General features: G+C 41.6%; 1 pseudogene across 1 annotated transcript; it reads left to right on the forward strand.

Annotated features, from left to right (window-relative positions):
* Positions 1 to 9,884: 9,884 nt before the first annotated feature.
* On the forward strand, positions 9,885 to 10,431 carry LOC308485610 (large ribosomal subunit protein uL23 pseudogene; annotated as a pseudogene). Its single transcript has one exon. The product of its transcript is annotated as a large ribosomal subunit protein uL23 pseudogene (transcript).
* Positions 10,432 to 10,760: the final 329 nt, after the last annotated feature.

Consider the following 10,760-nt stretch of genomic DNA (forward strand, 5'->3'; position numbering starts at 1 on the left):
CCTTATGAGACTCCCTGCAAAACCGCTCACATCTGTAACCAATAAAGTTGTGGCCTATTTTACCCCATTAACCCAAACATTCTTGTCCATGTGTTTATTATCTAAGGGAACTGTGGGGCCTGGGGCCTCACCACGCAAGTGCTTCAAATCCACTTTAAATGCACAGCATCAATTTGCTGGTATGCGACTGAATCCAACCTCTTTCAAATTTTCTGCTCCATGGTACTGATTTTTTTAAAAAAAATAATAAAAATAACCCTAAGCCTGTTGCATGTATTCTACAAATGAGTTATACTTCTTTTCATAAAAGCTCTTTGCCAGTCAGATCTCAAACCCAGCTCCTGAGAAGGGTCATGACCTATGTTTTCGCAAAGGTTAAAGACAATGACCCTAATGGTTTGGAGAAGCTGAAATGTGCATACCCCGTGTTCAATACTACATTAATACAGATAGTTTCAAAGTTTGTAGCATGCAGTATCTAGGGACATCAAATACATACTTGCCAAGTGTCCCGGGGAAAAATGGAACATTGTGGTGGTCATTTTGGGTGTCTCAACCTTGTGTGCTGTTGCCCTGAAAAAAATGTCTCGGGGGGGGGGAGATGGTGGGATGGGTCACACAATTCACCTGGGAGCATGTCCCAGTTTTTGAATTGAAAAAGTTGGGTAGTAAGGCCCTCTTCAGCAAATCTTTTAAATGATCTGTTTAAATGAGATGTAGGTTCTGGACTCAACCTATTCCATTGTTCTACAAGCATTGCATGTTATGATATTTCACATAATAATTTCTTCACTTTCAGAACCCCCCTTCCTCCCCTCCCCCATCTCTCACACACGTGACAACAGACAAGGACAAAATTACTCTCTTTCACTCCTGCCTGTTAGGTATAACCATCAAGTTACTCTCCCAGGGAGCAATTACAACTTCCTGATATGGAAGGGGATTCCATTTCTCTGAAACAATTGTATACAATATTCTAAAAACCCACATATTCTGTGTAATGTAATGTACCTCAGAGAAAGCAAGAACAAGGAAAATCCTGGATTATTTAGACAGCCACATAAAAATGATCACTGCAGTCAGAATACAGAAGTTTGAATATAGAATATAGAAGCTTGATCACGTATCGAGTGGAGTTGTTTTCATGGCGGTAATGGAGTAAACACAGAGATGGAATAATGTCTATCTTGTTTTTGTGTCAAGCAATAGAAAGGAACACTTAAGAGATATTTGATTCATCAATGTTATACCTAATATTGGCATAGTGTTCTTGTACCCTCAAATACAAGTGACGTTATTTATCTGGGCTGCCACTTTAGTCAGTATCTCTTAGGCTGGCAACTCGTAAGGGGGGGGAGGAACCCTGAGCTTTATAAAACCAAACACTAAGAAGTTTTTCCATAGTGCCTACACGGAATTCTTCACTGTGACTCAAAGCAAGATGGGGTGGGGGTGGAGAGAGAATTGTAGAATCTGATAGCAGAATTAGACATTATATGAAACAAAAAGCTACTGCTATTCCATTTATCATTGTCCTTTGTAACATCTACCACCATTTTTTGCTCCTACTAGCCTATGATGTGAGGCAGGAAGCCAGGAGATAACCAACACAACAATGTCTTGGGATGGCAAAGAAATTAGATTCAGTTTGTATATAAAGGCCAATCTACCTAATTCACACTTTCTGAGTCGGTACGCAAACTGTAACAGTCATCCTTCAAAATCTGCATCTCTCCAGATGTCGTAATGCAGTTCTCCAGTCAAGAAATGTGTATGGAAAGGCACATACTTGAATAAAGTGTGCATAGAACTGCGTATATCAGTGAAGATAAAATGAAAAGTGTACTGTATTATGGGAAATTGCTTTGCAAAACTGCGTGTATTAGCAAAATTGCATACAAAATTTGCATGTTTGGAGAAATGTGCAGAAAAATAATGAATTTTCATGAACTTCCTTTTTTTAAAAAAACAAAACAAAACCCAAGATGCAATTTGATGTGGAAATGTGGAGAACTGACTTTAAGATTGGGAAAAAGGAGAGAGAGAAAAACAACAACCCAGAAATTATCAGCTTTGCTCATCCCTAGTTATAGGAGACATTGTGAGGAAGAGACAATGAATGGCTCTTTCTCGCATTATGACAACCCCCCCCCCCAACAACTTCAGAAATAAGTAGAACAGCAAAGTTAAGTCCATCAGGTCACTTAACTCCACCTCACCACTATATCTCTTCAAACAGTATTGTACTAATGGGTGAGTTGATATTATTCACAGTAGTTCTTGTTCTCAATGTCACATCCATTATGATTCCAAGTGGCTGAAATCTTGCTCCTCTAATGTAATGGTTATCACATGAGTGAGCAGATGCTGACATGGGTAGCAGTTGACATTTCATAGAATGATTGTCATCCAAGCAAAACAGCAGCAGAATTGGAAAAGGTGGAGGTAACTAAAAGTCGGCAGAGGTGGCTCTGCCCGGGAATGCTTTCAGTTAGCAGACATGCTTGACACTGGGGTAGACCAGGGGGGAAATGGCCTCTCAAAATTCTCCACAGTATTTGTGGGCACCAGACATGGAGGTGGGCTATTCTGCTGGGTTGGGGGAGGTGAAATATTCCAACAGTTCCCCACCCCCATGAAAACTCTCTTCTGAAAAATTTCATCTCACTTAATGCTCAGCAGAACGCTTCATGTTAGCGGATGAAGATTCACAATGGACAAAAGAAAGCACTTAATCACAATCCATAGGTAAACTATGGAATCTTCTCCCAGAAGAAGTAGCCATGGCCACCACCTTGAATGGCATTAAAAGAGGAATAGACAAATTCATGGAGGATAAAGCTATCAGTGACTACTAGCCATGATGGCTAGATTCTGCCTCCATTGTCAAAGGCAGTATGACTCAGAATACCATTTTCTCGAAACCACAGGAGGGAAGAGTTTTGTTGTGCACAGGCTCTGCTTTCAAACTTCCCATGGGCATCTAGCTGGCCATTGTGAGAGCATGATGCTGGACTAGATAGGATGCTGATCTGATCCAGCACACTTTTCTAATTCTGTTATGAAGGGAACAATTGGGAGGGGGCCAGGAAGAAATAGGGGCCTATTGCTTCCCTCAACAACATTCAAATAACATTAAAATTGAATCAACAGTTGTTCCCAAGATTCATCAAAGGCAAAACTGGGGAAATCAATGTTAGTTCAAGGGAAAAAAATAGGTGTATGAACATGAGAATTCCTGGATGCCAAGGTCCATGTTTGGGGCAAGTACTTTTTTAGTGAGAAAATCCCAGCAGAGGTTTAAGAATCACAAAATATGCCGCAAAGTAAAGCATAGAAATATTAGATAATTAAAATATGTCTTTCTAAGTGAGTTCCAAAATAGCCCCCTTTTCCCCCAACTTAGGAAAATATAAAAATAAAACATAAAAATGTTTTACTTACAAACTCTTCAAAGATCAGGTTCGTGTGCTTTTCCATACATCAGTCAAAAAGGCTGCACAGGCAATAGAACTTAGTTCAAAGCAGTGAAAGTTCTTAAATTATTGGCACAGGAACTCAAGAGTGGCCTCTGTGGAGAGAAGTAAAATGGAGGGGGAGAAACAGATGTATAAGGAGAGCAGAGACAAAGTCTAAAGAAATAAGGAGGAGTCCCATTGCTTCCTACCAAGCACTGCCATTAGCTTTATCCATACAGGAGAACATTCTGGGGGGCCACAGAGCAGTGATAAATGAAGCCAGAGACAACAGTGACTTCTGAGTAAGGATAGCTAATACATTTTTTCAGGTTGTCATTTGCAAAAATGCAGCATCAATACCTTTACCCCACTTGTGAAGGAACTGCACTGGCTGCCAATTATCTTCCAGGCTTAGTTCAAGAAGCTGGTTTTGAGGTGAAAAGCCCTGTACAGCTTGAGACCAGGATCCCTGCAATATTGCCTCACCCCTCATTTATCCCATTGATCACTGTACCCTGCAGCTGAAGGCTTCCTGCAGATACCATCTTATCAGGAGATCTGTTCCACCCATTGTAGGAATTGGCCTTATGGGTGGTGGCACCTGCCCTTTCAAATGCCCTCCCTTTGAATACTAGAAAGGCGCCACCGTTGTGATATTTTCACCACTTGCTGAAGACCTTCCTCTTTTAACAAGCCTTTTTGGTTGAGATAATTCCCAGTCTGCATATATATTGCACTTGTTTTTAAGATGGTTCATCTCCTTTTTTTCTGCCACCCTGAGAGGATAGGCTGAATATAATTTTAATAAATACATGAATAAATAATGATGCTATTCACCCCTGCTTTCCCCCCTTTCCATACTGCCTTGCATCGTGAGTATTTCCCTCAACTGCTTGAACATTCCCTTTTCAAAACATTCAGCCTTCATAGCTTGTGACATGCCTCCATCTATTGTCTCCTGGCCTGAAATTCCTCACTAAACAGTCTCCAGAAACCATGTAATACAGATTCAGGTTTAAATCACCTCCCAATTCACCGGTGGCCTCCATTTCCTTACACAAATAACAACCAAAGAAAGAACGAAAAAGTGAAGATGTTTAATTTCCTCGTGTGTTACATACAGGGAATGATGTATAAGATGGTCAAGAGCGCAAAACTATTCTGGGGTGGTTTGAGTGTTTGTTTTTGGTTCATAATATTTCCTAACTCAATAATATTTCCCTTTCTGTCTTCCCCAAACACATTGTAATGTTTCATCCACTATATACATCTGGAGAACTTAACATGCCTTCTCAAGGGAATGCTGCTAGAAAGTCATTATATATATATATATATATATATATATATATATATATATATATATTCTCTGGGAATGAAAAATTACAGCTGTGGTCAGAAATCAAATCTTCTTTTTCCCCAGTTCAGTACTATGGTACTGAGGTAAAACAGAAGGCTCAGCCAATTTCTGTTTCTAATAACTACTGCAGAGAAGTTGATGAACAAACCTGACCCCAACTGCAACCATAATTTATGGGAAACTCTCTCTAGGAAAGAGGGCTTTGAATAATCTGCAACTGCAGGCCTGGCAAATAAGAAGCTTTAAAACCGCCAAGATGTAACTGTAAGGGTCTCGGGCACTGAGTCTTCAAAAGACTCTGACTGATTTGTAGAGCTGTTCGTCTGTGGAACGTGAAAGGACGCTTCTTTTTGAATTATATGTCTCTCAATTTCAAGTTGCATGTTGGGAAATACAAGGTGTATTTATAGTAAACAGCTGGCTGCCGTTCAGGAACAATTCGTTTGCTTCTCTTTTATGGCAGAGAGTTGATGCATTAAGTAGAGCTTGTCACGATCCCATCTGCATGCTTTGTAACGAACAATCACAGGTCGGCACAGTTTTCTTAAGCCTTTTCTGAGATTAATTGGGCCATTCTTTGCCAATTAAAAAGTCTACATTGGTCCATGCAGCATTTAAGGACGTTAGGTTCAAACAACAGCAGTTTGAGAACTTGCCACTTATTTAGTGTCTGCCACATATTCCATGCACAACATTACATGGAATCGGATTGGTGAAATCGTAACCACCATGAACAAACTTTCCTCCAAGGACCTCAAGGTGGTGCACATAGTTATTCTCCCTATTATATCCTTACAGCAACAATGTGAGGTAGATTGGGCAGAGCCTATTTGATTGACTGTCCCAAGGTCATCCTGTGAGCCTCATGGCTAACCTTGGTCTCTTGGGTACTAGCCCAACTCTCTAGCCATTACTTCACACTGGCTCTCTTATCCCGATGAAGCTGTTCTTTTAAAACACATTCCCTCTTTCTGAATTAATCCTTTCCACTTGTTTCAGTATTGACAAATCTCTTTTATAATTCATAGGCAAAAGGGAACAGATGAAAATGAGATATTTTTAGGACAGCTTTCTTCAGCTTCACTCAGAGGACAATTTAATGCTACATCAAATAAGACTGGAACAGAACTCCAAAGAACCATTTCCCTTGTCCATTGGCCTCCAGTAAACTAGATTTTGCTTTTAATAGTCTGTCAGACATCACATTTTACTTCGCTGTGAACAAGACTGTTTTGCTGAAGTCGCTGCATAGCTCAGCGGCACAGCACACACACTGTATTGAGAAGGCCCTGAGCTTACTCTGGAGAGTTATGACCAGTCAGGATAGACAAAGCTGCATTAGATGGACTCACTCAATAGAAGGCAGCCTCACATATATGTTCTCTTAGATATGTTATTTTGCGGGTACTCACACAAGGAATCCTCAGTCAGTCCTCCTAATCTGGAATAATTATCTTATGCTACTACAACTATTCTTTGGTGTCCTGTTCGAAAAAGCAGCAGACAGCGAAAATCTACCATATTCACTGGCTGGCACTTCCATCTCTCTCAGCAGGCAGTGAGGTACCTAACTTTCCCACCCATTACTGCTCTTATGTAATTGATCTGTAAAAAGCACAACCTGAAAAAGAGACAATGCATGTATTTTTGTTAATCATCATCATCATCACTGCTCTTGCCAGCTAGCCCTGGCTCCTTCTTCACCACAGAGAGCCAGCATGGTGTAGTGGTTAGTTTTAGACTAGTACCAAAGAGATCAGTGTTTAAATCCCTGCTCCATTATGAAGATCACTGGGTGATCTTGTGCCAGTCACTGTTTCTCAGCCTAATCTCCCTCACAGGGTAGGATAAAATGGGGAGGGAAGAACCATGCACACCACCTTGAGGAAAGGTGGGAACAGGGCCGGCTTACCCATAGGCGCTAGGGGTGCGGGGCACCTGGGCACCGGGCTCTCAGGGGTGAGAGTTGAGTCTGGGGAAGAGCCCACCCATTGGTTGGAGCACCATGACGGGCTCTTCTGCTGTGGGCAGCTCTGTGCTGTGAGTTTGGGGGCAACTGAGCCAGCAAGACGCTGAGGTGGCCGGTCGGCTCCGCCCTCCTGCACACCTGAGACTGGGCAACTTGGGGGGGGGGGCGCTGGGCAGATCTTTGCACCCCGGTGCCGCATATGCTTAAGGCAGCCCTGGGGGGATATAATTCCAATGTCACACATATGACACTAAAGCAACTTGAGGCTGGCTGTGTTATCTGAATGTGACATTCCATGAATATTATTCATAGAAGACAGAAAGGAGGAAAAATATGTATATTCTATCTTGTGAAGGTTTTACATTTGCCTTACAGATGCAGGGGAAGAGGAGGGAGACTGTGTTTAGTCGTGTGTGGAAATGCCTTTGCAAAAAGACATATCAGATCACAGCTGCACTACAGGCTCTATTTTATTTGATAGGAAAAAATGACACTCACTAGAATCCATCTGCACGGCATGGAGCCTGTGAAAGCGTGTTTGAGAAAAAGTTATCATGGCACAAAAACTGTCCTCTTAGACTCTCTCTCTCTCTCTCTCTCTCTCTCTCTCTCTGGGCTCTCCAAGACATGCAGAGCCTCTTTCCTACTTTCCCATCCGCAGGTACAGTCACTGTCCCCAAGGTGAATTTTATCATGAGTAGAAAGAGGAGGTTGACAATTCCAGTGTCACTTTAAAGGAAATGTCAGAAAGCTTTAAAGAATTACGCAACAGGTCCCTCCTGCTCATGCAAGGGAGAAATACCCCTGCATTGTATCTGTGGCATATTAAAGGGTGATTAATCTCTCCTAATCAGAGGCCTAGCCCATGACTCATTCAAATAGGGGCCTGTGAACTTGCTGGGATAGTTTGTGGGACGCCTCTTTCCTAGTGATGTATAGTCAACAAAGTAACTCTTGTTTAATATAAGGTCTCTGGGAAGCTTGCAATGTTGACAATGTTCTCTAGTGGCTGGAAACATTTTGCAATTTCTTCTTGTATTCTGTTTGAAGCTTGTTCTTATGACTGCTGATGCCATTAAAAATAAAACCATGGTAAGCAGAGGCAAGAATATATCATGCTATAAAATGGAGAAAAGACCCTCCAAGTGTCCCTATTTTCCAGGGATGTCCCTGATTTAGAGAAGCAGTCCCAGTTTCTGATTTGATCCTGGAATGTCCCGCTTTTAGGATGTCCCTATTTTAATTGGATAAATGTTGAAGGGTATGGAGTTATCCGACCCCTGAGCCATCTGAAGGCAGCCCTGTATAGGGAAGTGGTTTTTTTTAAAAAAATAATAATTTTAAAATGTTTTATTATGTTTTTATATATGTTGGAAGCTGTCCACAGTAGCTGAGGCAACCCAATAAGATGTGTAGAGTATAAATAGTAAAATTATCATTATGGAATGGGATGTCCCTGTTTTCATCAGAGAAATGGTAGAACATAATTTCCTACAGTTGAGGAATGAGTATGTAATTATATGTTCACCTATACATGAAGTAATTATATTAAAGTAAAGCTCTACACCAACCTTTTTGAGCTAGTGGACTCCATTAGCACTTTGAAAAAATGCCGTGGGTGCCAGTCACAAAATGGCTGCCACAGGGGCAAGGCACAACACAAATGACAGAATACACAATGGTGAGCCTACTTTTTGGGGGCTGAAGCTCAAACCATTATGGGGGCCCCTTTGCAACCAGAAATGATGTCTTGGGTAGCCACTGCTGTCATCTACAATGGGGTTGTTCCACGACAGATCACCACACCTTTACATCTATGCTATTGACTCTCAAACTTTAGGATTGTTGAAATATATACAACAGCAACAAAAATAATCCATTTGAGTTGTGTGACTCCAACTGGGTCTATTAGACCCCAAAATGTTAAGCAATGTGGATTAAAGTCACTTCTGGGACCGCTTCAAGATTAGGGGCCCATTAGTTTCATAGTAGATCTGCACCTGAGAACACAGTCACTGCTGCTCCCCCCACCCAACAACCTCATGCTTGCTGTGGGAAGTCACCTATATCTTGTGGGTCCTGATGGTAGAGCACACATAAAATAGATTTCACAGACAATGGTGCCATTGCTATTTCATAACAGGGAGCATTCCACAGAACCAGAAAATAGACGATAGATAGATAGATAGATAGATAGATAGATGATAGATAGATAATGTAGGTACACCATACTCTCTCACACACACACATAGCACACTCACTGCACACATACAGACCACAGACACACATACATATCTCTGTCACATATCCAGTCATACGTTTCACATATACACAGTGACACATCTCTCCCCACCCCCCATTTCTCCAAGAGCATCCCTCTTTCTGACCACCCCAGATAACATACCTCAACCTTTTTCATACACACCACACATACATAACAATCACCCCACTCTCCCTCACACACCTATCTCTTTCTAAATACTTCAAGAGCCAGTGTGGTGTAGTGGTTAAGAGTGGTAGTCTCGTAATCTGGGGAACCGGGTTCACGTCTCCGCTCCTCCACATGCAGCTGCTGGGTGACCTTGGGCCAGTCACACTTCTTTGAAGTCTCTCAGCCCCACTCACCTCACCGAGTGTTTGTTGTGGGGGAGAAAGGGAAAGGAGAATGTTAGCTGCTTTGAGAATCCTGAAGGGGAGTGAAAGGCGGGATATCAAATCCAAACAACAACTCTTCTTCTTCTTCTTTCTTCTTCTTCTTCTTCTTCTTCTTCTTCTTCAATTTTAAAAATAAAAAATCCCAAAAAATACACAAGGGCCACCAACCTACCTCCCTTCTCTTACTCTGATGAGATTCATTAATTTTATCATATTTGCTATATACTATTTTTATAGTTACTTGGGCTTTAATATTATTGTCTCTTGAGAGAAGGGTAGAGTACAATACAATACCTCAAACAAATAAATATGCAACGTGTTTCAAGAGAAAATGGTTTGAAGGATTAAGTGAACCAAGAGACCGATATCTTAAAACCTATGACATACCACCACTCTTGTTTGAAAATCTCTTCACTTCAGCTCCGTTTTCGCCTTCCTTTCCAAAATGGTGCTGAAAGTGAAGAAGGAGGCTGTCCGAGGTGAAATCCAAAGCCTTGAAAGCTAAAAAGCAGTCCTGAAAGGCGTCCACAGTCACAAGAAGAAGAAGAAGAAGAAGAAGATCTGGATATCCCCTACCTTCCAAAGACTGAAAATCTTGCATTTACGGAGGCAGCCCAAGTATCCCAAGGAGGAACAAGCTGGACCACTATGTCATCATCAAGGTCCCCCTGACCACTGAATTGTCCATGAAGAAGATTGAAGACAACAATACCCTCGTGTTCATTGTGGACATGAAAGCAAACAAGTACCATATTAAGCAGGCTGTCAAAAAACTCTACAACATTGACATGGCAAAGGTCAACTGGCTCATCAGGTCTGACGGTGAGAAGAAAGCCTATGTCTGCCTTGCTCCAGACTATGATGTGCTAGATGTTGCCAACAAGATTGGTATCATCTAAGTGGCCCGTTGTCAAAATTGTACGAAAAGACCTCCACCTCCGAATGCATTTTGTACAAAATGTGGCCTCCAGACTCCTGAGTCCTCAGGAGCATTAAAGGCCACACACCATGTAATTCCACCAGTATCTGTAAAAGCATTTTGCAATAAATTGCATCTTGGGCCCCATTTAAAAAAAAATCTCTTCATTTTGCTTACAGCTCAGTTAATTGTCAAGGGCAATGTCCATTCGGTCAGCGGTGTTACAATCAGTGAACAGACAAGAAGCAAAGTGAAAAATTACTCAGTGTCAGCTTGGCACTCCACATGTCAAACATCAAATCATTTTTAGAATCCTTTTATGGATATATGACATTTCAATGGAAATAAATGGGTACAGTATCCCATTGTCCTTGTCAAAACACCATCCAGTCCTCTGGGGCA

The sequence above is a fragment of the Podarcis pityusensis genome (genome assembly GCF_964106645.2).
Source record: "Podarcis pityusensis genome assembly, chromosome: 9".
In the NCBI taxonomy this organism is placed as follows: Eukaryota; Metazoa; Chordata; class Lepidosauria; order Squamata; family Lacertidae; genus Podarcis; species Podarcis pityusensis.